The sequence below is a fragment of the Balaenoptera physalus genome (assembly GCF_965194825.1).
Source record: "Balaenoptera physalus genome assembly, chromosome: 14".
NCBI classification, from domain to species: Eukaryota; Metazoa; Chordata; class Mammalia; order Artiodactyla; family Balaenopteridae; genus Balaenoptera; species Balaenoptera physalus.
Window position 1 is genome coordinate 100,407,121 of NC_138893.1, and position 23,312 is coordinate 100,430,432.

Sequence of the window (23,312 nt, forward strand, 5' to 3'; positions counted from 1 at the left end):
TCCAGGTGGCATCACAGCCCCTGAACGAATTTTGTAAGAATTTCTCTCTCTTTCACTGTCTTTGTTTCACGGGTTTTTAAAAGTAATTGATTTTTATAATGGGGTTTACCTGCTTTTCACTGCTGTGTTTTTGCCGCTTTACACCCACTTGCCTCACTTACAGAGAGATATCAATGCATAGGTTTTAAGATTCTTACTAGTCAGATATATTCTTGGGCGGTGAATAGGGGGTGTTGAGTCCAATTCACTGAGCAAGGAGTAGGTCTTGTCTATTACCTATTGGGTTTATGGAACGGTATCTGAGCTAATTTGAAACCCTTGTTTTATGCATCACCCCACCTCACCTTTCCCGTTAAGCAGCCATAGTGTGTTTTCTAAACGTGTGACCCTGCTCTGATTTGTAATTCAGTTCAAGGGTAGCGGTTTTTATATTCCCTCTATAAGTGATATCTTATGATAAGTATCTTTTTCTGTGTGACTTATTTCACTTAGAATCGTCCTACCTAAATCCACTCATCTTGCTGCTACTAGCCTTATGACGTTGATTTCATGGCTGAGTGATATTCCATTGTACATAAGGACCACAACTTCTTTATCCATTTTTCTCTTTCCTGGGATATTTAAGGTGTAACGAAGTGGAGGTTCTTGTCAACAGAGCAGCCCTAAACTTTGGGGTGCCTGTGTCTTGCTGATTTTTAGTTTTCCCAATTTATACGCCCATGAGTGGAAGTGCCCTATGCTCCCTAAGCTGATTTTTTTCGATGTTTCAGGACACACCGTGCACTTCTCCAGAGTGGCTGTTGGCAATTTACATCCCGCCCATCAGCGTAGCCAGGCTCCCGTTTCTCCATGGCCTGTTATGCATTTCTGGTTTTGACCCTTTATTCAGCATGGCCCTTTTGACCGATGGGAAGCGAGACTTCTTTGTAGCGCTGATTTGCCTTTCCAGGTTGCTTGGTTGGCCAAAAAGGGCGTATGCGTTTTTTCCTGAATATATTCAGGAAAAAACGCATACGCCCTTTTTGGCCAAGGGCATCATTGTCGAGGTTTTGCCGCTTTTCCTGTGCTTTAAAGGCGATTCGAATCTCCCTCCTGAAATCTGTTTCCTGCAATTCTGCCTTGCTTTCCAATCCTCTTCGTTTCCTTCCCTCAATATATTTGTGGACGAGAGTCATCATTTATAAGTCTGCAGGTTTGTGAATTGCAGTGCCCCTGAGCTCCATTTTTCAACTCGCTTTCTTGGGAGCTGGCCGCAAAAGCGCAGGATTGCTTCAGGCCCTATTCTGGTCCCGGGCGGCAGGCTGAGCCTGTGGTTAATTCTTCTTCCTGATGGGAAAATAGAGTGACCTGTGCCTGTCCCAACACCTAGAGCTAGTCTCTCATTGGTTCCCCCTCTTCCCGTTCATCCTCAGGACAAATTGCAACCTGTACGGAACAGGAGGTTAAAGGTGCTGATTCTCCAAGGAGGGAGATTGCTAGTAAAGCGGCTGGAATGGCAAACCGGAGCACAAGGAGATGAGAAATGAGGTGCGTTTTGAAAACCTTTCCGGATCACACGGTGTACCATCTTCTGGGTTTCTCATGCATGCTTTCGATGTAGGAAGATGCCCTTGAACCTGGAGATTTGGGACCCATGGGATGGGTACCACGCAGTATTACTTTAAAGGGTCTGCGTTTGCTCACCCAACCTCACCAAACCTCTCAGCCCCAAGAGTGTCCACCCTTATGTCTCAATCAGCTGTGGGTCTAGATATGGTCAATCCAGGTGGCATCACAGCCCCTGAACGAATTTTGTAAGAATTTCTCTCTCTTTCACTGTCTTTGTTTCACGGGTTTTTAAAAGTAATTGATTTTTATAATGGGGTTTACCTGCTTTTCACTGCTGTGTTTTTGCCGCTTTACACCCACTTGCCTCACTTACAGAGAGATATCAATGCATAGGTTTTAAGATTCTTACTAGTCAGATATATTCTTGGGCGGTGAATAGGGGGTGTTGAGTCCAATTCACTGAGCAAGGAGTAGGTCGTGTCTATTACCTATTGGGTTTATGGAACGGTATCTGAGCTAATTTGAAACCCTTGTTTTATGCATCACCCCACCTCACCTTTCCCGTTAAGCAGCCATAGTGTGTTTTCTAAACGTGTGACCCTGCTCTGATTTGTAATTCAGTTCAAGGGTAGCGGTTTTTATATTCCCTCTATAAGTGATATCTTATGATAAGTATCTTTTTCTGTGTGACTTATTTCACTTAGAATCGTCCTACCTAAATCCACTCATCTTGCTGCTACTAGCCTTATGACGTTGATTTCATGGCTGAGTGATATTCCATTGTACATAAGGACCACAACTTCTTTATCCATTTTTCTCTTTCCTGGGATATTTAAGGTGTAACGAAGTGGAGGTTCTTGTCAACAGAGCAGCCCTAAACTTTGGGGTGCCTGTGTCTTGCTGATTTTTAGTTTTCCCAATTTATACGCCCATGAGTGGAAGTGCCCTATGCTCCCTAAGCTGATTTGTTTCGATGTTTCAGGACACACCGTGCACTTCTCCAGAGTGGCTGTTGGCAATTTACATCCCGCCCATCAGCGTAGCCAGGCTCCCGTTTCTCCATGACCTGTTTTGCATTTCTGGTTTTGACCCTTTATTCAGCATGGCCCTTTTGACCGATGGGAAGCGAGACTTCTTTGTAGCGCTGATTTGCCTTTCCAGGTTGCTTGGTTGGCCAAAAAGGGCGTATGCGTTTTTTCCTGAATATATTCAGGAAAAAACGCATACGCCCTTTTTGGCCAAGGGCATCATTGTCGAGGTTTTGCCGCTTTTCCTGTGCTTTAAAGGCGATTCGAATCTCCCTCCTGAAATCTGTTTCCTGCAATTCTGCCTTGCTTTCCAATCCTCTTCGTTGCCTTCCCTCAATATATTTGTGGACAAGAGTCATCATTTATAAGTCTGCAGGTTTGTGAATTGCAGTGCCCCTGAGCTCCATTTTTCAACTCGCTTTCTTGGGAGCTGGCCGCAAAAGCGCAGGATTGCTTCAGGCCCTATTCTGGTCCCGGGCGGCAGGCTGAGCCTGTGGTTAATTCTTCTTCCTGATGGGAAAATAGAGTGACCTGTGCCTGTCCCAACACCTAGAGCTAGTCTCTCATTGGTTCCCCCTCTTCCCGTTCATCCTCAGGACAAATTGCAACCTGTACGGAACAGGAGGTTAAAGGTGCTGATTCTCCAAGGAGGGAGATTGCTAGTAAAGCGGCTGGAATGGCAAACCGGAGCACAAGGAGATGAGAAATGAGGTGCGTTTTGAAAACCTTTCCGGATCACACGGTGTACCATCTTCTGGGTTTCTCATGCATGCTTTCGATGTAGGAAGATGCCCTTGAACCTGGAGATTTGGGACCCATGGGATGGGTACCACGCAGTATTACTTTAAAGGGTCTGCGTTTGCTCACCCAACCTCACCAAACCTCTCAGCCCCAAGAGTGTCCACCCTTATGTCTCAATCAGCTGTGGGTCTAGATATGGTCAATCCAGGTGGCATCACAGCCCCTGAACGAATTTTGTAAGAATTTCTCTCTCTTTCACTGTCTTTGTTTCACGGGTTTTTAAAAGTAATTGATTTTTATAATGGGGTTTACCTGCTTTTCACTGCTGTGTTTTTGCCGCTTTACACCCACTTGCCTCACTTACAGAGAGATATCAATGCATAGGTTTTAAGATTCTTACTAGTCAGATATATTCTTGGGCGGTGAATAGGGGGTGTTGAGTCCAATTCACTGAGCAAGGAGTAGGTCGTGTCTATTACCTATTGGGTTTATGGAACGGTATCTGAGCTAATTTGAAACCCTTGTTTTATGCATCACCCCACCTCACCTTTCCCGTTAAGCAGCCATAGTGTGTTTTCTAAACGTGTGACCCTGCTCTGATTTGTAATTCAGTTCAAGGGTAGCGGTTTTTATATTCCCTCTATAAGTGATATCTTATGATAAGTATCTTTTTCTGTGTGACTTATTTCACTTAGAATCGTCCTACCTAAATCCACTCATCTTGCTGCTACTAGCCTTATGACGTTGATTTCATGGCTGAGTGATATTCCATTGTACATAAGGACCACAACTTCTTTATCCATTTTTCTCTTTCCTGGGATATTTAAGGTGTAACGAAGTGGAGGTTCTTGTCAACAGAGCAGCCCTAAACTTTGGGGTGCCTGTGTCTTGCTGATTTTTAGTTTTCCCAATTTATACGCCCATGAGTGGAAGTGCCCTATGCTCCCTAAGCTGATTTGTTTCGATGTTTCAGGACACACCGTGCACTTCTCCAGAGTGGCTGTTGGCAATTTACATCCCGCCCATCAGCGTAGCCAGGCTCCCGTTTCTCCATGACCTGTTTTGCATTTCTGGTTTTGACCCTTTATTCAGCATGGCCCTTTTGACCGATGGGAAGCGAGACTTCTTTGTAGCGCTGATTTGCCTTTCCAGGTTGCTTGGTTGGCCAAAAAGGGCGTATGCGTTTTTTCCTGAATATATTCAGGAAAAAACGCATACGCCCTTTTTGGCCAAGGGCATCATTGTCGAGGTTTTGCCGCTTTTCCTGTGCTTTAAAGGCGATTCGAATCTCCCTCCTGAAATCTGTTTCCTGCAATTCTGCCTTGCTTTCCAATCCTCTTCGTTGCCTTCCCTCAATATATTTGTGGACAAGAGTCATCATTTATAAGTCTGCAGGTTTGTGAATTGCAGTGCCCCTGAGCTCCATTTTTCAACTCGCTTTCTTGGGAGCTGGCCGCAAAAGCGCAGGATTGCTTCAGGCCCTATTCTGGTCCCGGGCGGCAGGCTGAGCCTGTGGTTAATTCTTCTTCCTGATGGGAAAATAGAGTGACCTGTGCCTGTCCCAACACCTAGAGCTAGTCTCTCATTGGTTCCCCCTCTTCCCGTTCATCCTCAGGACAAATTGCAACCTGTACGGAACAGGAGGTTAAAGGTGCTGATTCTCCAAGGAGGGAGATTGCTAGTAAAGCGGCTGGAATGGCAAACCCGAGCACAAGGAGATGAGAAATGAGGTGCGTTTTGAAAACCTTTCCGGATCACACGGTGTACCATCTTCTGGGTTTCTCATGCATGCTTTCGATGTAGGAAGATGCCCTTGAACCTGGAGATTTGGGACCCATGGGATGGGTACCACGCAGTATTACTTTAAAGGGTCTGCGTTTGCTCACCCAACCTCACCAAACCTCTCAGCCCCAAGAGTGTCCACCCTTATGTCTCAATCAGCTGTGGGTGTAGATATGGTCAATCCAGGTGGCATCACAGCCCCTGAACGAATTTTGTAAGAATTTCTCTCTCTTTCACTGTCTTTGTTTCACGGGTTTTTAAAAGTAATTGATTTTTATAATGGGGTTTACCTGCGTTTCACTGCTGTGTTTTTGCCGCTTTACACCCACTTGCCTCACTTACAGAGAGATATCAATGCATAGGTTTTAAGATTCTTACTAGTCAGATATATTCTTGGGCGGTGAATAGGGGGTGTTGAGTCCAATTCACTGAGCAAGGTGTAGGTCTTGTCTATTACCTATTGGGTTTATGGAACGGTATCTGAGCTAATTTGAAACCCTTGTTTTATGCATCACCCCACCTCACCTTTCCCGTTAAGCAGCCATAGTGTGTTTTCTAAACGTGTGACCCTGCTCTGATTTGTAATGCAGTTCAAGGGTAGCGGTTTTTATATTCCCTCTATAAGTGATATCTTATGATAAGTATCTTTTTCTGTGTGACTTATTTCACTTAGAATCGTCCTACCTAAATCCACTCATCTTGCTGCTACTAGCCTTATGACGTTGATTTCATGGCTGAGTGATATTCCATTGTACATAAGGACCACAACTTCTTTATCCATTTTTCTCTTTCCTGGGATATTTAAGGTGTAACGAAGTGGAGGTTCTTGTCAACAGAGCAGCCCTAAACTTTGGGGTGCCTGTGTCTTGCTGATTTTTAGTTTTCCCAATTTATACGCCCATGAGTGGAAGTGCCCTATGCTCCCTAAGCTGATTTTTTTCGATGTTTCAGGACACACCGTGCACTTCTCCAGAGTGGCTGTTGGCAATTTACATCCCGCCCATCAGCGTAGCCAGGCTCCCGTTTCTCCATGGCCTGTTATGCATTTCTGGTTTTGACCCTTTATTCAGCATGGCCCTTTTGACCGATGGGAAGCGAGACTTCTTTGTAGCGCTGATTTGCCTTTCCAGGTTGCTTGGTTGGCCAAAAAGGGCGTATGCGTTTTTTCCTGAATATATTCAGGAAAAAACGCATACGCCCTTTTTGGCCAAGGGCATCATTGTCGAGGTTTTGCCGCTTTTCCTGTGCTTTAAAGGCGATTCGAATCTCCCTCCTGAAATCTGTTTCCTGCAATTCTGCCTTGCTTTCCAATCCTCTTCGTTTCCTTCCCTCAATATATTTGTGGACGAGAGTCATCATTTAGAAGTCTGCAGGTTTGTGAATTGCAGTGCCCCTGAGCTCCATTTTTCAACTCGCTTTCTTGGGAGCTGGCCGCAAAAGCGCAGGATTGCTTCAGGCCCTATTCTGGTCCCGGGCGGCAGGCTGAGCCTGTGGTTAATTCTTCTTCCTGATGGGAAAATAGAGTGACCTGTGCCTGTCCCAACACCTAGAGCTAGTCTCTCATTGGTTCCCCCTCTTCCCGTTCATCCTCAGGACAAATTGCAACCTGTACGGAACAGGAGGTTAAAGGTGCTGATTCTCCAAGGAGGGAGATTGCTAGTAAAGCGGCTGGAATGGCAAACCCGAGCACAAGGAGATGAGAAATGAGGTGCGTTTTGAAAACCTTTCCGGATCACACGGTGTACCATCTTCTGGGTTTCTCATGCATGCTTTCGATGTAGGAAGATGCCCTTGAACCTGGAGATTTGGGACCCATGGGATGGGTACCACGCAGTATTACTTTAAAGGGTCTGCGTTTGCTCACCCAACCTCACCAAACCTCTCAGCCCCAAGAGTGTCCACCCTTATGTCTCAATCAACTGTGGGTCTAGATATGGTCAATCCAGGTGGCATCACAGCCCCTGAACGAATTTTGTAAGAATTTCTCTCTCTTTCACTGTCTTTGTTTCACGGGTTTTTAAAAGTAATTGATTTTTATAATGGGGTTTACCTGCTTTTCACTGCTGTGTTTTTGCCGCTTTACACCCACTTGCCTCACTTACAGAGAGATATCAATGCATAGGTTTTAAGATTCTTACTAGTCAGATATATTCTTGGGCGGTGAATAGGGGGTGTTGAGTCCAATTCACTGAGCAAGGAGTAGGTCTTGTCTATTACCTATTGGGTTTATGGAACGGTATCTGAGCTAATTTGAAACCCTTGTTTTATGCATCACCCCACCTCACCTTTCCCGTTAAGCAGCCATAGTGTGTTTTCTAAACGTGTGACCCTGCTCTGATTTGTAATTCAGTTCAAGGGTAGCGGTTTTTATATTCCCTCTATAAGTGATATCTTATGATAAGTATCTTTTTCTGTGTGACTTATTTCACTTAGAATCGTCCTACCTAAATCCACTCATCTTGCTGCTACTAGCCTTATGACGTTGATTTCATGGCTGAGTGATATTCCATTGTACATAAGGACCACAACTTCTTTATCCATTTTTCTCTTTCCTGGGATATTTAAGGTGTAACGAAGTGGAGGTTCTTGTCAACAGAGCAGCCCTAAACTTTGGGGTGCCTGTGTCTTGCTGATTTTTAGTTTTCCCAATTTATACGCCCATGAGTGGAAGTGCCCTATGCTCCCTAAGCTGATTTTTTTCGATGTTTCAGGACACACCGTGCACTTCTCCAGAGTGGCTGTTGGCAATTTACATCCCGCCCATCAGCGTAGCCAGGCTCCCGTTTCTCCATGGCCTGTTATGCATTTCTGGTTTTGACCCTTTATTCAGCATGGCCCTTTTGACCGATGGGAAGCGAGACTTCTTTGTAGCGCTGATTTGCCTTTCCAGGTTGCTTGGTTGGCCAAAAAGGGCGTATGCGTTTTTTCCTGAATATATTCAGGAAAAAACGCATACGCCCTTTTTGGCCAAGGGCATCATTGTCGAGGTTTTGCCGCTTTTCCTGTGCTTTAAAGGCGATTCGAATCTCCCTCCTGAAATCTGTTTCCTGCAATTCTGCCTTGCTTTCCAATCCTCTTCGTTTCCTTCCCTCAATATATTTGTGGACGAGAGTCATCATTTATAAGTCTGCAGGTTTGTGAATTGCAGTGCCCCTGAGCTCCATTTTTCAACTCGCTTTCTTGGGAGCTGGCCGCAAAAGCGCAGGATTGCTTCAGGCCCTATTCTGGTCCCGGGCGGCAGGCTGAGCCTGTGGTTAATTCTTCTTCCTGATGGGAAAATAGAGTGACCTGTGCCTGTCCCAACACCTAGAGCTAGTCTCTCATTGGTTCCCCCTCTTCCCGTTCATCCTCAGGACAAATTGCAACCTGTACGGAACAGGAGGTTAAAGGTGCTGATTCTCCAAGGAGGGAGATTGCTAGTAAAGCGGCTGGAATGGCAAACCGGAGCACAAGGAGATGAGAAATGAGGTGCGTTTTGAAAACCTTTCCGGATCACACGGTGTACCATCTTCTGGGTTTCTCATGCATGCTTTCGATGTAGGAAGATGCCCTTGAACCTGGAGATTTGGGACCCATGGGATGGGTACCACGCAGTATTACTTTAAAGGGTCTGCGTTTGCTCACCCAACCTCACCAAACCTCTCAGCCCCAAGAGTGTCCACCCTTATGTCTCAATCAGCTGTGGGTCTAGATATGGTCAATCCAGGTGGCATCACAGCCCCTGAACGAATTTTGTAAGAATTTCTCTCTCTTTCACTGTCTTTGTTTCACGGGTTTTTAAAAGTAATTGATTTTTATAATGGGGTTTACCTGCTTTTCACTGCTGTGTTTTTGCCGCTTTACACCCACTTGCCTCACTTACAGAGAGATATCAATGCATAGGTTTTAAGATTCTTACTAGTCAGATATATTCTTGGGCGGTGAATAGGGGGTGTTGAGTCCAATTCACTGAGCAAGGAGTAGGTCGTGTCTATTACCTATTGGGTTTATGGAACGGTATCTGAGCTAATTTGAAACCCTTGTTTTATGCATCACCCCACCTCACCTTTCCCGTTAAGCAGCCATAGTGTGTTTTCTAAACGTGTGACCCTGCTCTGATTTGTAATTCAGTTCAAGGGTAGCGGTTTTTATATTCCCTCTATAAGTGATATCTTATGATAAGTATCTTTTTCTGTGTGACTTATTTCACTTAGAATCGTCCTACCTAAATCCACTCATCTTGCTGCTACTAGCCTTATGACGTTGATTTCATGGCTGAGTGATATTCCATTGTACATAAGGACCACAACTTCTTTATCCATTTTTCTCTTTCCTGGGATATTTAAGGTGTAACGAAGTGGAGGTTCTTGTCAACAGAGCAGCCCTAAACTTTGGGGTGCCTGTGTCTTGCTGATTTTTAGTTTTCCCAATTTATACGCCCATGAGTGGAAGTGCCCTATGCTCCCTAAGCTGATTTGTTTCGATGTTTCAGGACACACCGTGCACTTCTCCAGAGTGGCTGTTGGCAATTTACATCCCGCCCATCAGCGTAGCCAGGCTCCCGTTTCTCCATGACCTGTTTTGCATTTCTGGTTTTGACCCTTTATTCAGCATGGCCCTTTTGACCGATGGGAAGCGAGACTTCTTTGTAGCGCTGATTTGCCTTTCCAGGTTGCTTGGTTGGCCAAAAAGGGCGTATGCGTTTTTTCCTGAATATATTCAGGAAAAAACGCATACGCCCTTTTTGGCCAAGGGCATCATTGTCGAGGTTTTGCCGCTTTTCCTGTGCTTTAAAGGCGATTCGAATCTCCCTCCTGAAATCTGTTTCCTGCAATTCTGCCTTGCTTTCCAATCCTCTTCGTTGCCTTCCCTCAATATATTTGTGGACAAGAGTCATCATTTATAAGTCTGCAGGTTTGTGAATTGCAGTGCCCCTGAGCTCCATTTTTCAACTCGCTTTCTTGGGAGCTGGCCGCAAAAGCGCAGGATTGCTTCAGGCCCTATTCTGGTCCCGGGCGGCAGGCTGAGCCTGTGGTTAATTCTTCTTCCTGATGGGAAAATAGAGTGACCTGTGCCTGTCCCAACACCTAGAGCTAGTCTCTCATTGGTTCCCCCTCTTCCCGTTCATCCTCAGGACAAATTGCAACCTGTACGGAACAGGAGGTTAAAGGTGCTGATTCTCCAAGGAGGGAGATTGCTAGTAAAGCGGCTGGAATGGCAAACCCGAGCACAAGGAGATGAGAAATGAGGTGCGTTTTGAAAACCTTTCCGGATCACACGGTGTACCATCTTCTGGGTTTCTCATGCATGCTTTCGATGTAGGAAGATGCCCTTGAACCTGGAGATTTGGGACCCATGGGATGGGTACCACGCAGTATTACTTTAAAGGGTCTGCGTTTGCTCACCCAACCTCACCAAACCTCTCAGCCCCAAGAGTGTCCACCCTTATGTCTCAATCAACTGTGGGTCTAGATATGGTCAATCCAGGTGGCATCACAGCCCCTGAACGAATTTTGTAAGAATTTCTCTCTCTTTCACTGTCTTTGTTTCACGGGTTTTTAAAAGTAATTGATTTTTATAATGGGGTTTACCTGCTTTTCACTGCTGTGTTTTTGCCGCTTTACACCCACTTGCCTCACTTACAGAGAGATATCAATGCATAGGTTTTAAGATTCTTACTAGTCAGATATATTCTTGGGCGGTGAATAGGGGGTGTTGAGTCCAATTCACTGAGCAAGGAGTAGGTCTTGTCTATTACCTATTGGGTTTATGGAAAGGTATCTGAGCTAATTTGAAACCCTTGTTTTATGCATCACCCCACCTCACCTTTCCCGTTAAGCAGCCATAGTGTGTTTTCTAAACGTGTGACCCTGCTCTGATTTGTAATTCAGTTCAAGGGTAGCGGTTTTTATATTCCCTCTATAAGTGATATCTTATGATAAGTATCTTTTTCTGTGTGACTTATTTCACTTAGAATCGTCCTACCTAAATCCACTCATCTTGCTGCTACTAGCCTTATGACGTTGATTTCATGGCTGAGTGATATTCCATTGTACATAAGGACCACAACTTCTTTATCCATTTTTCTCTTTCCTGGGATATTTAAGGTGTAACGAAGTGGAGGTTCTTGTCAACAGAGCAGCCCTAAACTTTGGGGTGCCTGTGTCTTGCTGATTTTTAGTTTTCCCAATTTATACGCCCATGAGTGGAAGTGCCCTATGCTCCCTAAGCCGATTTTTTTCGATGTTTCAGGACACACCGTGCACTTCTCCAGAGTGGCTGTTGGCAATTTACATCCCGCCCATCAGCGTAGCCAGGCTCCCGTTTCTCCATGGCCTGTTTTGCATTTCTGGTTTTGACACTTTATTCAGCATGGCCCTTTTGACCGATGGGAAGCGAGACTTCTTTGTAGCGCTGATTTGCCTTTCCAGGTTGCTTGGTTGGCCAAAAAGGGCGTATGCGTTTTTTCCTGAATATATTCAGGAAAAAACGCATACGCCCTTTTTGGCCAAGGGCATCATTGTCGAGGTTTTGCCGCTTTTCCTGTGCTTTAAAGGCGATTCGAATCTCCCTCCTGAAATCTGTTTCCTGCAATTCTGCCTTGCTTTCCAATCCTCTTCGTTGCCTTCCCTCAATATATTTGTGGACGAGAGTCATCATTTATAAGTCTGCAGGTTTGTGAATTGCAGTGCCCCTGAGCTCCATTTTTCAACTCGCTTTCTTGGGAGCTGGCCGCAAAAGCGCAGGATTGCTTCAGGCCCTATTCTGGTCCCGGGCGGCAGGCTGAGCCTGTGGTTAATTCTTCTTCCTGATGGGAAAATAGAGTGACCTGTGCCTGTCCCAACACCTAGAGCTAGTCTCTCATTGGTTCCCCCTCTTCCCGTTCATCCTCAGGACAAATTGCAACCTGTACGGAACAGGAGGTTAAAGGTGTTGATTCTCCAAGGAGGGAGATTGCTAGTAAAGCGGCTGGAATGGCAAACCCGAGCACAAGGAGATGAGAAATGAGGTGCGTTTTGAAAACCTTTCCGGATCACACGGTGTACCATCTTCTGGGTTTCTCATGCATGCTTTCGATGTAGGAAGATGCCCTTGAACCTGGAGATTTGGGACCCATGGGATGGGTACCACGCAGTATTACTTTAAAGGGTCTGCGTTTGCTCACCCAACCTCACCAAACCTCTCAGCCCCAAGAGTGTCCACCCTTATGTCTCAATCAGCTGTGGGTCTAGATATGGTCAATCCAGGTGGCATCACAGCCCCTGAACGAATTTTGTAAGAATTTCTCTCTCTTTCACTGTCTTTGTTTCACGGGTTTTTAAAAGTAATTGATTTTTATAATGGGGTTTACCTGCTTTTCACTGCTGTGTTTTTGCCGCTTTACACCCACTTGCCTCACTTACAGAGAGATATCAATGCATAGGTTTTAAGATTCTTACTAGTCAGATATATTCTTGGGCGGTGAATAGGGGGTGTTGAGTCCAATTCACTGAGCAAGGAGTAGGTCTTGTCTATTACCTATTGGGTTTATGGAACGGTATCTGAGCTAATTTGAAACCCTTGTTTTATGCATCACCCCACCTCACCTTTCCCGTTAAGCAGCCATAGTGTGTTTTCTAAACGTGTGACCCTGCTCTGATTTGTAATTCAGTTCAAGGGTAGCGGTTTTTATATTCCCTCTATAAGTGATATCTTATGATAAGTATCTTTTTCTGTGTGACTTATTTCACTTAGAATCGTCCTACCTAAATCCACTCATCTTGCTGCTACTAGCCTTATGACGTTGATTTCATGGCTGAGTGATATTCCATTGTACATAAGGACCACAACTTCTTTATCCATTTTTCTCTTTCCTGGGATATTTAAGGTGTAACGAAGTGGAGGTTCTTGTCAACAGAGCAGCCCTAAACTTTGGGGTGCCTGTGTCTTGCTGATTTTTAGTTTTCCCAATTTATACGCCCATGAGTGGAAGTGCCCTATGCTCCCTAAGCTGATTTTTTTCGATGTTTCAGGACACACCGTGCACTTCTCCAGAGTGGCTGTTGGCAATTTACATCCCGCCCATCAGCGTAGCCAGGCTCCCGTTTCTCCATGGCCTGTTTTGCATTTCTGGTTTTGACCCTTTATTCAGCATGGCCCTTTTGACCGATGGGAAGCGAGACTTCTTTGTAGCGCTGATTTGCCTTTCCAGGTTGCTTGGTTGGCCAAAAAGGGCGTATGCGTTTTTTCCTGAATATATTCAGGAAAAAACGCATACGCCCTTTTTGGCCAAGGGCATCATTGTCGAGGTTTTGCCGCTTTTCCTGTGCTTTAAAGGCGATTCGAATCTCCCTCCTGAAATCTGTTTCCTGCAATTCTGCCTTGCTTTCCAATCCTCTTCGTTGCCTTCCCTCAATATATTTGTGGACGAGAGTCATCATTTATAAGTCTGCAGGTTTGTGAATTGCAGTGCCCCTGAGCTCCATTTTTCAACTCGCTTTCTTGGGAGCTGGCCGCAAAAGCGCAGGATTGCTTCAGGCCCTATTCTGGTCCCGGGCGGCAGGCTGAGCCTGTGGTTAATTCTTCTTCCTGATGGGAAAATAGAGTGACCTGTGCCTGTCCCAACACCTAGAGCTAGTCTCTCATTGGTTCCCCCTCTTCCCGTTCATCCTCAGGACAAATTGCAACCTGTACGGAACAGGAGGTTAAAGGTGCTGATTCTCCAAGGAGGGAGATTGCTAGTAAAGCGGCTGGAATGGCAAACCCGAGCACAAGGAGATGAGAAATGAGGTGCGTTTTGAAAACCTTTCCGGATCACACGGTGTACCATCTTCTGGGTTTCTCAGGCATGCTTTCGATGTAGGAAGATGCCCTTGAACCTGGAGATTTGGGACCCATGGGATGGGTACCACGCAGTATTACTTTAAAGGGTCTGCGTTTGCTCACCCAACCTCACCAAACCTCTCAGCCCCAAGAGTGTCCACCCTTATGTCTCAATCAACTGTGGGTCTAGATATGGTCAATCCAGGTGGCATCACAGCCCCTGAACGAATTTTGTAAGAATTTCTCTCTCTTTCACTGTCTTTGTTTCACGGGTTTTTAAAAGTAATTGATTTTTATAATGGGGTTTACCTGCTTTTCACTGCTGTGTTTTTGCCGCTTTACACCCACTTGACTCACTTACAGAGAGATAGCAATGCATAGGTTTTAAGATTCTTAGTAGTCAGATATATTCTTGGGCGGTGAATAGGGGGTGTTGAGTCCAATTCACTGAGCAAGGAGCAGGTCTTGTCTATTACCTATTGGGTTTATGGAACGGTATCTGAGCTAATTTGAAACCCTTGTTTTATGCATCACCCCACCTCACCTTTCCCGTTAAGCAGCCATAGTGTGTTTTCTAAACGTGTGACCCTGCTCTGATTTGTAATTCAGTTCAAGGGTAGCGGTTTTTATATTCCCTCTATAAGTGATATCTTATGATAAGTATCTTTTTCTGTGTGACTTATTTCACTTAGAATCGTCCTACCTAAATCCACTCATCTTGCTGCTACTAGCCTTATGACGTTGATTTCATGGCTGAGTGATATTCCATTGTACATAAGGACCACAACTTCTTTATCCATTTTTCTCTTTCCTGGGATATTTAAGGTGTAACGAAGTGGAGGTTCTTGTCAACAGAGCAGCCCTAAACTTTGGGGTGCCTGTGTCTTGCTGATTTTTAGTTTTCCCAATTTATACGCCCATGAGTGGAAGTGCCCTATGCTCCCTAAGCTGATTTTTTTCGATGTTTCAGGACACACCGTGCACTTCTCCAGAGTGGCTGTTGGCAATTTACATCCCGCCCATCAGCGTAGCCAGGCTCCCGTTTCTCCATGGCCTGTTTTGCATTTCTGGTTTTGACCCTTTATTCAGCATGGCCCTTTTGACCGATGGGAAGCGAGACTTCTTTGTAGCGCTGATTTGCCTTTCCAGGTTGCTTGGTTGGCCAAAAAGGGCGTATGCGTTTTTTCCTGAATATATTCAGCAAAAAACGCATACGCCCTTTTTGGCCAAGGGCATCATTGTCGAGGTTTTGCCGCTTTTCCTGTGCTTTAAAGGCGATTCGAATCTCCCTCCTGAAATCTGTTTCCTGCAATTCTGCCTTGCTTTCCAATCCTCTTCGTTGCCTTCCCTCAATATATTTGTGGACGAGAGTCATCATTTATAAGTCTGCAGGTTTGTGAATTGCAGTGCCCCTGAGCTCCATTTTTCAACTCGCTTTCTTGGGAGCTGGCCGCAAAAGCGCAGGATTGCTTCAGGCCCTATTCTGGTCCCGGGCGGCAGGCTGAGCCTGTGGTTAATTCTTCTTCCTGATGGGAAAATAGAGTGACCTGTGCCTGTCCCAACACCTAGAGCTAGTCTCTCATTGGTTCCCCCTCTTCCCGTTCATCCTCAGGACAAATTGCAACCTGTACGGAACAGGAGGTTAAAGGTGCTGATTCTCCAAGGAGGGAGATTGCTAGTAAAGCGGCTGGAATGGCAAACCCGAGCACAAGGAGATGAGAAATGAGGTGCGTTTTGAAAACCTTTCCGGATCACACGGTGTACCATCTTCTGGGTTTCTCATGCATGCTTTCGATGTAGGAAGATGCCCTTGAACCTGGAGATTTGGGACCCATGGGATGGGTACCACGCAGTATTACTTTAAAGGGTCTGCGTTTGCTCACCCAACCTCACCAAACCTCTCAGCCCCAAGAGTGTCCACCCTTATGTCTCAATCAGCTGTGGGTCTAGATATGGTCAATCCAGGTGGCATCACAGCCCCTGAACGAATTTTGTAAGAATTTCTCTCTCTTTCACTGTCTTTGTTTCACGGGTTTTTAAAAGTAATTGATTTTTATAATGGGGTTTACCTGCTTTTCACTGCTGTGTTTTTGCCGCTTTACACCCACTTGCCTCACTTACAGAGAGATATCAATGCATAGGTTTTAAGATTCTTACTAGTCAGATATATTCTTGGGCGGTGAATAGGGGGTGTTGAGTCCAATTCACTGAGCAAGGAGTAGGTCTTGTCTATTACCTATTGGGTTTATGGAACGGTATCTGAGCTAATTTGAAACCCTTGTTTTATGCATCACCCCACCTCACCTTTCCCGTTAAGCAGCCATAGTGTGTTTTCTAAACGTGTGACCCTGCTCTGATTTGTAATTCAGTTCAAGGGTAGCGGTTTTTATATTCCCTCTATAAGTGATATCTTATGATAAGTATCTTTTTCTGTGTGACTTATTTCACTTAGAATCGTCCTACCTAAATCCACTCATCTTGCTGCTACTAGCCTTATGACGTTGATTTCATGGCTGAGTGATATTCCATTGTACATAAGGACCACAACTTCTTTATCCATTTTTCTCTTTCCTGGGATATTTAAGTTGTAACGAAGTGGAGGTTCTTGTCAACAGAGCAGCCCTAAACTTTGGGGTGCCTGTGTCTTGCTGATTTTTAGTTTTCCCAATTTATACGCCCATGAGTGGAAGTGCCCTATGCTCCCTAAGCTGATTTTTTTCGATGTTTCAGGACACACCGTGCACTTCTCCAGAGTGGCTGTTGGCAATTTACATCCCGCCCATCAGCGTAGCCAGGCTCCCGTTTCTCCATGGCCTGTTTTGCATTTCTGGTTTTGACCCTTTATTCAGCATGGCCCTTTTGACCGATGGGAAGCGAGACTTCTTTGTAGCGCTGATTTGCCTTTCCAGGTTGCTTGGTTGGCCAAAAAGGGCGTATGCGTTTTTTCCTGAATATATTCAGGAAAAAACGCATACGCCCTTTTTGGCCAAGGGCATCATTGTCGAGGTTTTGCCGCTTTTCCTGTGCTTTAAAGGCGATTCGAATCTCCCTCCTGAAATCTGTTTCCTGCAATTCTGCCTTGCTTTCCAATCCTCTTCGTTTCCTTCCCTCAATATATTTGTGGACGAGAGTCATCATTTATAAGTCTGCAGGTTTGTGAATTGCAGTGCCCCTGAGCTCCATTTTTCAACTCGCTTTCTTGGGAGCTGGCCGCAAAAGCGCAGGATTGCTTCAGGCCCTATTCTGGTCCCGGGCGGCAGGCTGAGCCTGTGGTTAATTCTTCTTCCTGATGGGAAAATAGAGTGACCTGTGCCTGTCCCAACACCTAGAGCTAGTCTCTCATTGGTTCCCCCTCTTCCCGTTCATCCTCAGGACAAATTGCAACCTGTACGGAACAGGAGGTTAAAGGTGCTGATTCTCCAAGGAGGGAGATTGCTAGTAAAGCGGCTGGAATGGCAAACCCGAGCACAAGGAGATGAGAAATGAGGTGCGTTTTGAAAACCTTTCCGGATCACACGGTGTACCATCTTCTGGGTTTCTCATGCATGCTTTCGATGTAGGAAGATGCCCTTGAACCTGGAGATTTGGGACCCATGGGATGGGTACCACGCAGTATTACTTTAAAGGGTCTGCGTTTGCTCACCCAACCTCACCAAACCTCTCAGCCCCAAGAGTGTCCACCCTTATGTCTCAATCAGCTGTGGGTCTAGATATGGTCAATCCAGGTGGCATCACAGCCCCTGAACGAATTTTGTAAGAATTTCTCTCTCTTTCACTGTCTTTGTTTCACGGGTTTTTAAAAGTAATTGATTTTTATAATGGGGTTTACCTGCTTTTCACTGCTGTGTTTTTGCCGCTTTACACCCACTTGCCTCACTTACAGAGAGATATCAATGCATAGGTTTTAAGATTCTTACTAGTCAGATATATTCTTGGGCGGTGAATAGGGGGTGTTGAGTCCAATTCACTGAGCAAGGAGTAGGTCTTGTCTATTACCTATTGGGTTTATGGAACGGTATCTGAGCTAATTTGAAACCCTTGTTTTATGCATCACCCCACCTCACCTTTCCCGTTAAGCAGCCATAGTGTGTTTTCTAAACGTGTGACCCTGCTCTGATTTGTAATTCAGTTCAAGGGTAGCGGTTTTTATATTCCCTCTATAAGTGATATCTTATGATAAGTATCTTTTTCTGTGTGACTTATTTCACTTAGAATCGTCCTACCTAAATCCACTCATCTTGCTGCTACTAGCCTTATGACGTTGATTTCATGGCTGAGTGATATTCCATTGTACATAAGGACCACAACTTCTTTATCCATTTTTCTCTTTCCTGGGATATTTAAGGTGTAACGAAGTGGAGGTTCTTGTCAACAGAGCAGCCCTAAACTTTGGGGTGCCTGTGTCTTGCTGATTTTTAGTTTTCCCAATTTATACGCCCATGAGTGGAAGTGCCCTATGCTCCCTAAGCTGATTTTTTTCGATGTTTCAGGACACACCGTGCACTTCTCCAGAGTGGCTGTTGGCAATTTACATCCCGCCCATCAGCGTAGCCAGGCTCCCGTTTCTCCATGGCCTGTTTTGCATTTCTGGTTTTGACCCTTTATTCAGCATGGCCCTTTTGACCGATGGGAAGCGAGACTTCTTTGTAGCGCTGATTTGCCTTTCCAGGTTGCTTGGTTGGCCAAAAAGGGCGTATGCGTTTTTTCCTGAATATATTCAGGAAAAAACGCATACGCCCTTTTTGGCCAAGGGCATCATTGTCGAGGTTTTGCCGCTTTTCCTGTGCTTTAAAGGCGATTCGAATCTCCCTCCTGAAATCTGTTTCCTGCAATTCTGCCTTGCTTTCCAATCCTCTTCGTTGCCTTCCCTCAATATATTTGTGGACGAGAGTCATCATTTATAAGTCTGCAGGTTTGTGAATTGCAGTGCCCCTGAGCTCCATTTTTCAACTCGCTTTCTTGGGAGCTGGCCGCAAAAGCGCAGGATTGCTACAGGCCCTATTCTGGTCCCGGGCGGCAGGCTGAGCCTGTGGTTAATTCTTCTTCCTGATGGGAAAATAGAGTGACCTGTGCCTGTCCCAACACCTAGAGCTAGTCTCTCATTGGTTCCCCCTCTTCCCGTTCATCCTCAGGACAAATTGCAACCTGTACGGAACAGGAGGTTAAAGGTGCTGATTCTCCAAGGAGGGAGATTGCTAGTAAAGCGGCTGGAATGGCAAACCCGAGCACAAGGAGATGAGAAATGAGGTGCGTTTTGAAAACCTTTCCGGATCACACGGTGTACCATCTTCTGGGTTTCTCAGGCATGCTTTCGATGTAGGAAGATGCCCTTGAACCTGGAGATTTGGGACCCATGGGATGGGTACCACGCAGTATTACTTTAAAGGGTCTGCGTTTGCTCACCCAACCTCACCAAACCTCTCAGCCCCAAGAGTGTCCACCCTTATGTCTCAATCAACTGTGGGTCTAGATATGGTCAATCCAGGTGGCATCACAGCCCCTGAACGAATTTTGTAAGAATTTCTCTCTCTTTCACTGTCTTTGTTTCACGGGTTTTTAAAAGTAATTGATTTTTATAATGGGGTTTACCTGCTTTTCACTGCTGTGTTTTTGCCGCTTTACACCCACTTGACTCACTTACAGAGAGATAGCAATGCATAGGTTTTAAGATTCTTAGTAGTCAGATATATTCTTGGGCGGTGAATAGGGGGTGTTGAGTCCAATTCACTGAGCAAGGAGTAGGTCTTGTCTATTACCTATTGGGTTTATGGAACGGTATCTGAGCTAATTTGAAACCCTTGTTTTATGCATCACCCCACCTCACCTTTCCCGTTAAGCAGCCATAGTGTGTTTTCTAAACGTGTGACCCTGCTCTGATTTGTAATTCAGTTCAAGGGTAGCGGTTTTTATATTCCCTCTATAAGTGATATCTTATGATAAGTATCTTTTTCTGTGTGACTTATTTCACTTAGAATCGTCCTACCTAAATCCACTCATCTTGCTGCTACTAGCCTTATGACGTTGATTTCATGGCTGAGTGATAGTCCATTGTACATAAGGACCACAACTTCTTTATCCATTTTTCTCTTTCCTGGGATATTTAAGGTGTAACGAAGTGGAGGTTCTTGTCAACAGAGCAGCCCTAAACTTTGGGGTGCCTGTGTCTTGCTGATTTTTAGTTTTCCCAATTTATACGCCCATGAGTGGAAGTGCCCTATGCTCCCTAAGCCGATTTTTTTCGATGTTTCAGGACACACCGTGCACTTCTCCAGAGTGGCTGTTGGCAATTTACATCCCGCCCATCAGCGTAGCCAGGCTCCCGTTTCTCCATGGCCTGTTTTGCATTTCTGGTTTTGACACTTTATTCAGCATGGCCCTTTTGACCGATGGGAAGCGAGACTTCTTTGTAGCGCTGATTTGCCTTTCCAGGTTGCTTGGTTGGCCAAAAAGGGCGTATGCGTTTTTTCCTGAATATATTCAGGAAAAAACGCATACGCCCTTTTTGGCCAAGGGCATCATTGTCGAGGTTTTGCCGCTTTTCCTGTGCTTTAAAGGCGATTCGAATCTCCCTCCTGAAATCTGTTTCCTGCAATTCTGCCTTGCTTTCCAATCCTCTTCGTTGCCTTCCCTCAATATATTTGTGGACGAGAGTCATCATTTATAAGTCTGCAGGTTTGTGAATTGCAGTGCCCCTGAGCTCCATTTTTCAACTCGCTTTCTTGGGAGCTGGCCGCAAAAGCGCAGGATTGCTTCAGGCCCTATTCTGGTCCCGGGCGGCAGGCTGAGCCTGTGGTTAATTCTTCTTCCTGATGGGAAAATAGAGTGACCTGTGCCTGTCCCAACACCTAGAGCTAGTCTCTCATTGGTTCCCCCTCTTCCCGTTCATCCTCAGGACAAATTGCAACCTGTACGGAACAGGAGGTTAAAGGTGCTGATTCTCCAAGGAGGGAGATTGCTAGTAAAGCGGCTGGAATGGCAAACCCGAGCACAAGGAGATGAGAAATGAGGTGCGTTTTGAAAACCTTTCCGGATCACACGGTGTACCATCTTCTGGGTTTCTCATGCATGCTTTCGATGTAGGAAGATGCCCTTGAACCTGGAGATTTGGGACCCATGGGATGGGTACCACGCAGTATTACTTTAAAGGGTCTGCGTTTGCTCACCCAACCTCACCAAACCTCTCAGCCCCAAGAGTGTCCACCCTTATGTCTCAATCAACTGTGGGTCTAGATATGGTCAATCCAGGTGGCATCACAGCCCCTGAACGAATTTTGTAAGAATTTCTCTCTCTTTCACTGTCTTTGTTTCACGGGTTTTTAAAAGTAATTGATTTTTATAATGGGGTTTACCTGCTTTTCACTGCTGTGTTTTTGCCGCTTTACACCCACTTGACTCACTTACAGAGAGATAGCAATGCATAGGTTTTAAGATTCTTAGTAGTCAGATATATTCTTGGGCGGTGAATAGGGGGTGTTGAGTCCAATTCACTGAGCAAGGAGTAGGTCTTGTCTATTACCTATTGGGTTTATGGAACGGTATCTGAGCTAATTTGAAACCCTTGTTTTATGCATCACCCCACCTCACCTTTCCCGTTAAGCAGCCATAGTGTGTTTTCTAAACGTGTGACCCTGCTCTGATTTGTAATTCAGTTCAAGGGTAGCGGTTTTTATATTCCCTCTATAAGTGATATCTTATGATAAGTATCTTTTTCTGTGTGACTTATTTCACTTAGAATCGTCCTACCTAAATCCACTCATCTTGCTGCTACTAGCCTTATGACGTTGATTTCATGGCTGAGTGATATTCCATTGTACATAAGGACCACAACTTCTTTATCCATTTTTCTCTTTCCTGGGATATTTAAGGTGTAACGAAGTGGAGGTTCTTGTCAACAGAGCAGCCCTAAACTTTGGGGTGCCTGTGTCTTGCTGATTTTTAGTTTTCCCAATTTATACGCCCATGAGTGGAAGTGCCCTATGCTCCCTAAGCTGATTTTTTTCGATGTTTCAGGACACACCGTGCACTTCTCCAGAGTGGCTGTTGGCAATTTACATCCCGCCCATCAGCGTAGCCAGGCTCCCGTTTCTCCATGGCCTGTTATGCATTTCTGGTTTTGACCCTTTATTCAGCATGGCCCTTTTGACCGATGGGAAGCGAGACTTCTTTGTAGCGCTGATTTGCCTTTCCAGGTTGCTTGGTTGGCCAAAAAGGGCGTATGCGTTTTTTCCTGAATATATTCAGGAAAAAACGCATACGCCCTTTTTGGCCAAGGGCATCATTGTCGAGGTTTTGCCGCTTTTCCTGTGCTTTAAAGGCGATTCGAATCTCCCTCCTGAAATCTGTTTCCTGCAATTCTGCCTTGCTTTCCAATCCTCTTCGTTTCCTTCCCTCAATATATTTGTGGACGAGAGTCATCATTTATAAGTCTGCAGGTTTGTGAATTGCAGTGCCCCTGAGCTCCATTTTTCAACTCGCTTTCTTGGGAGCTGGCCGCAAAAGCGCAGGATTGCTTCAGGCCCTATTCTGGTCCCGGGCGGCAGGCTGAGCCTGTGGTTAATTCTTCTTCCTGATGGGAAAATAGAGTGACCTGTGCCTGTCCCAACACCTAGAGCTAGTCTCTCATTGGTTCCCCCTCTTCCCGTTCATCCTCAGGACAAATTGCAACCTGTACGGAACAGGAGGTTAAAGGTGCTGATTCTCCAAGGAGGGAGATTGCTAGTAAAGCGGCTGGAATGGCAAACCCGAGCACAAGGAGATGAGAAATGAGGTGCGTTTTGAAAACCTTTCCGGATCACACGGTGTACCATCTTCTGGGTTTCTCATGCATGCTTTCGATGTAGGAAGATGCCCTTGAACCTGGAGATTTGGGACCCATGGGATGGGTACCACGCAGTATTACTTTAAAGGGTCTGCGTTTGCTCACCCAACCTCACCAAACCTCTCAGCCCCAAGAGTGTCCACCCTTATGTCTCAATCAGCTGTGGGTCTAGATATGGTCAATCCAGGTGGCATCACAGCCCCTGAACGAATTTTGTAAGAATTTCTCTCTCTTTCACTGTCTTTGTTTCACGGGTTTTTAAAAGTAATTGATTTTTATAATGGGGTTTACCTGCTTTTCACTGCTGTGTTTTTGCCGCTTTACACCCACTTGCCTCACTTACAGAGAGATATCAATGCATAGGTTTTAAGATTCTTACTAGTCAGATATATTCTTGGGCGGTGAATAGGGGGTGTTGAGTCCAATTCACTGAGCAAGGAGTAGGTCTTGTCTATTACCTATTGGGTTTATGGAACGGTATCTGAGCTAATTTAAAACCCTTGTTTTATGCATCACCCCACCTCACCTTTCCCGTTAAGCAGCCATAGTGTGTTTTCTAAACGTGTGACCCTGCTCTGATTTGTAATTCAGTTCAAGGGTAGCGGTTTTTATAT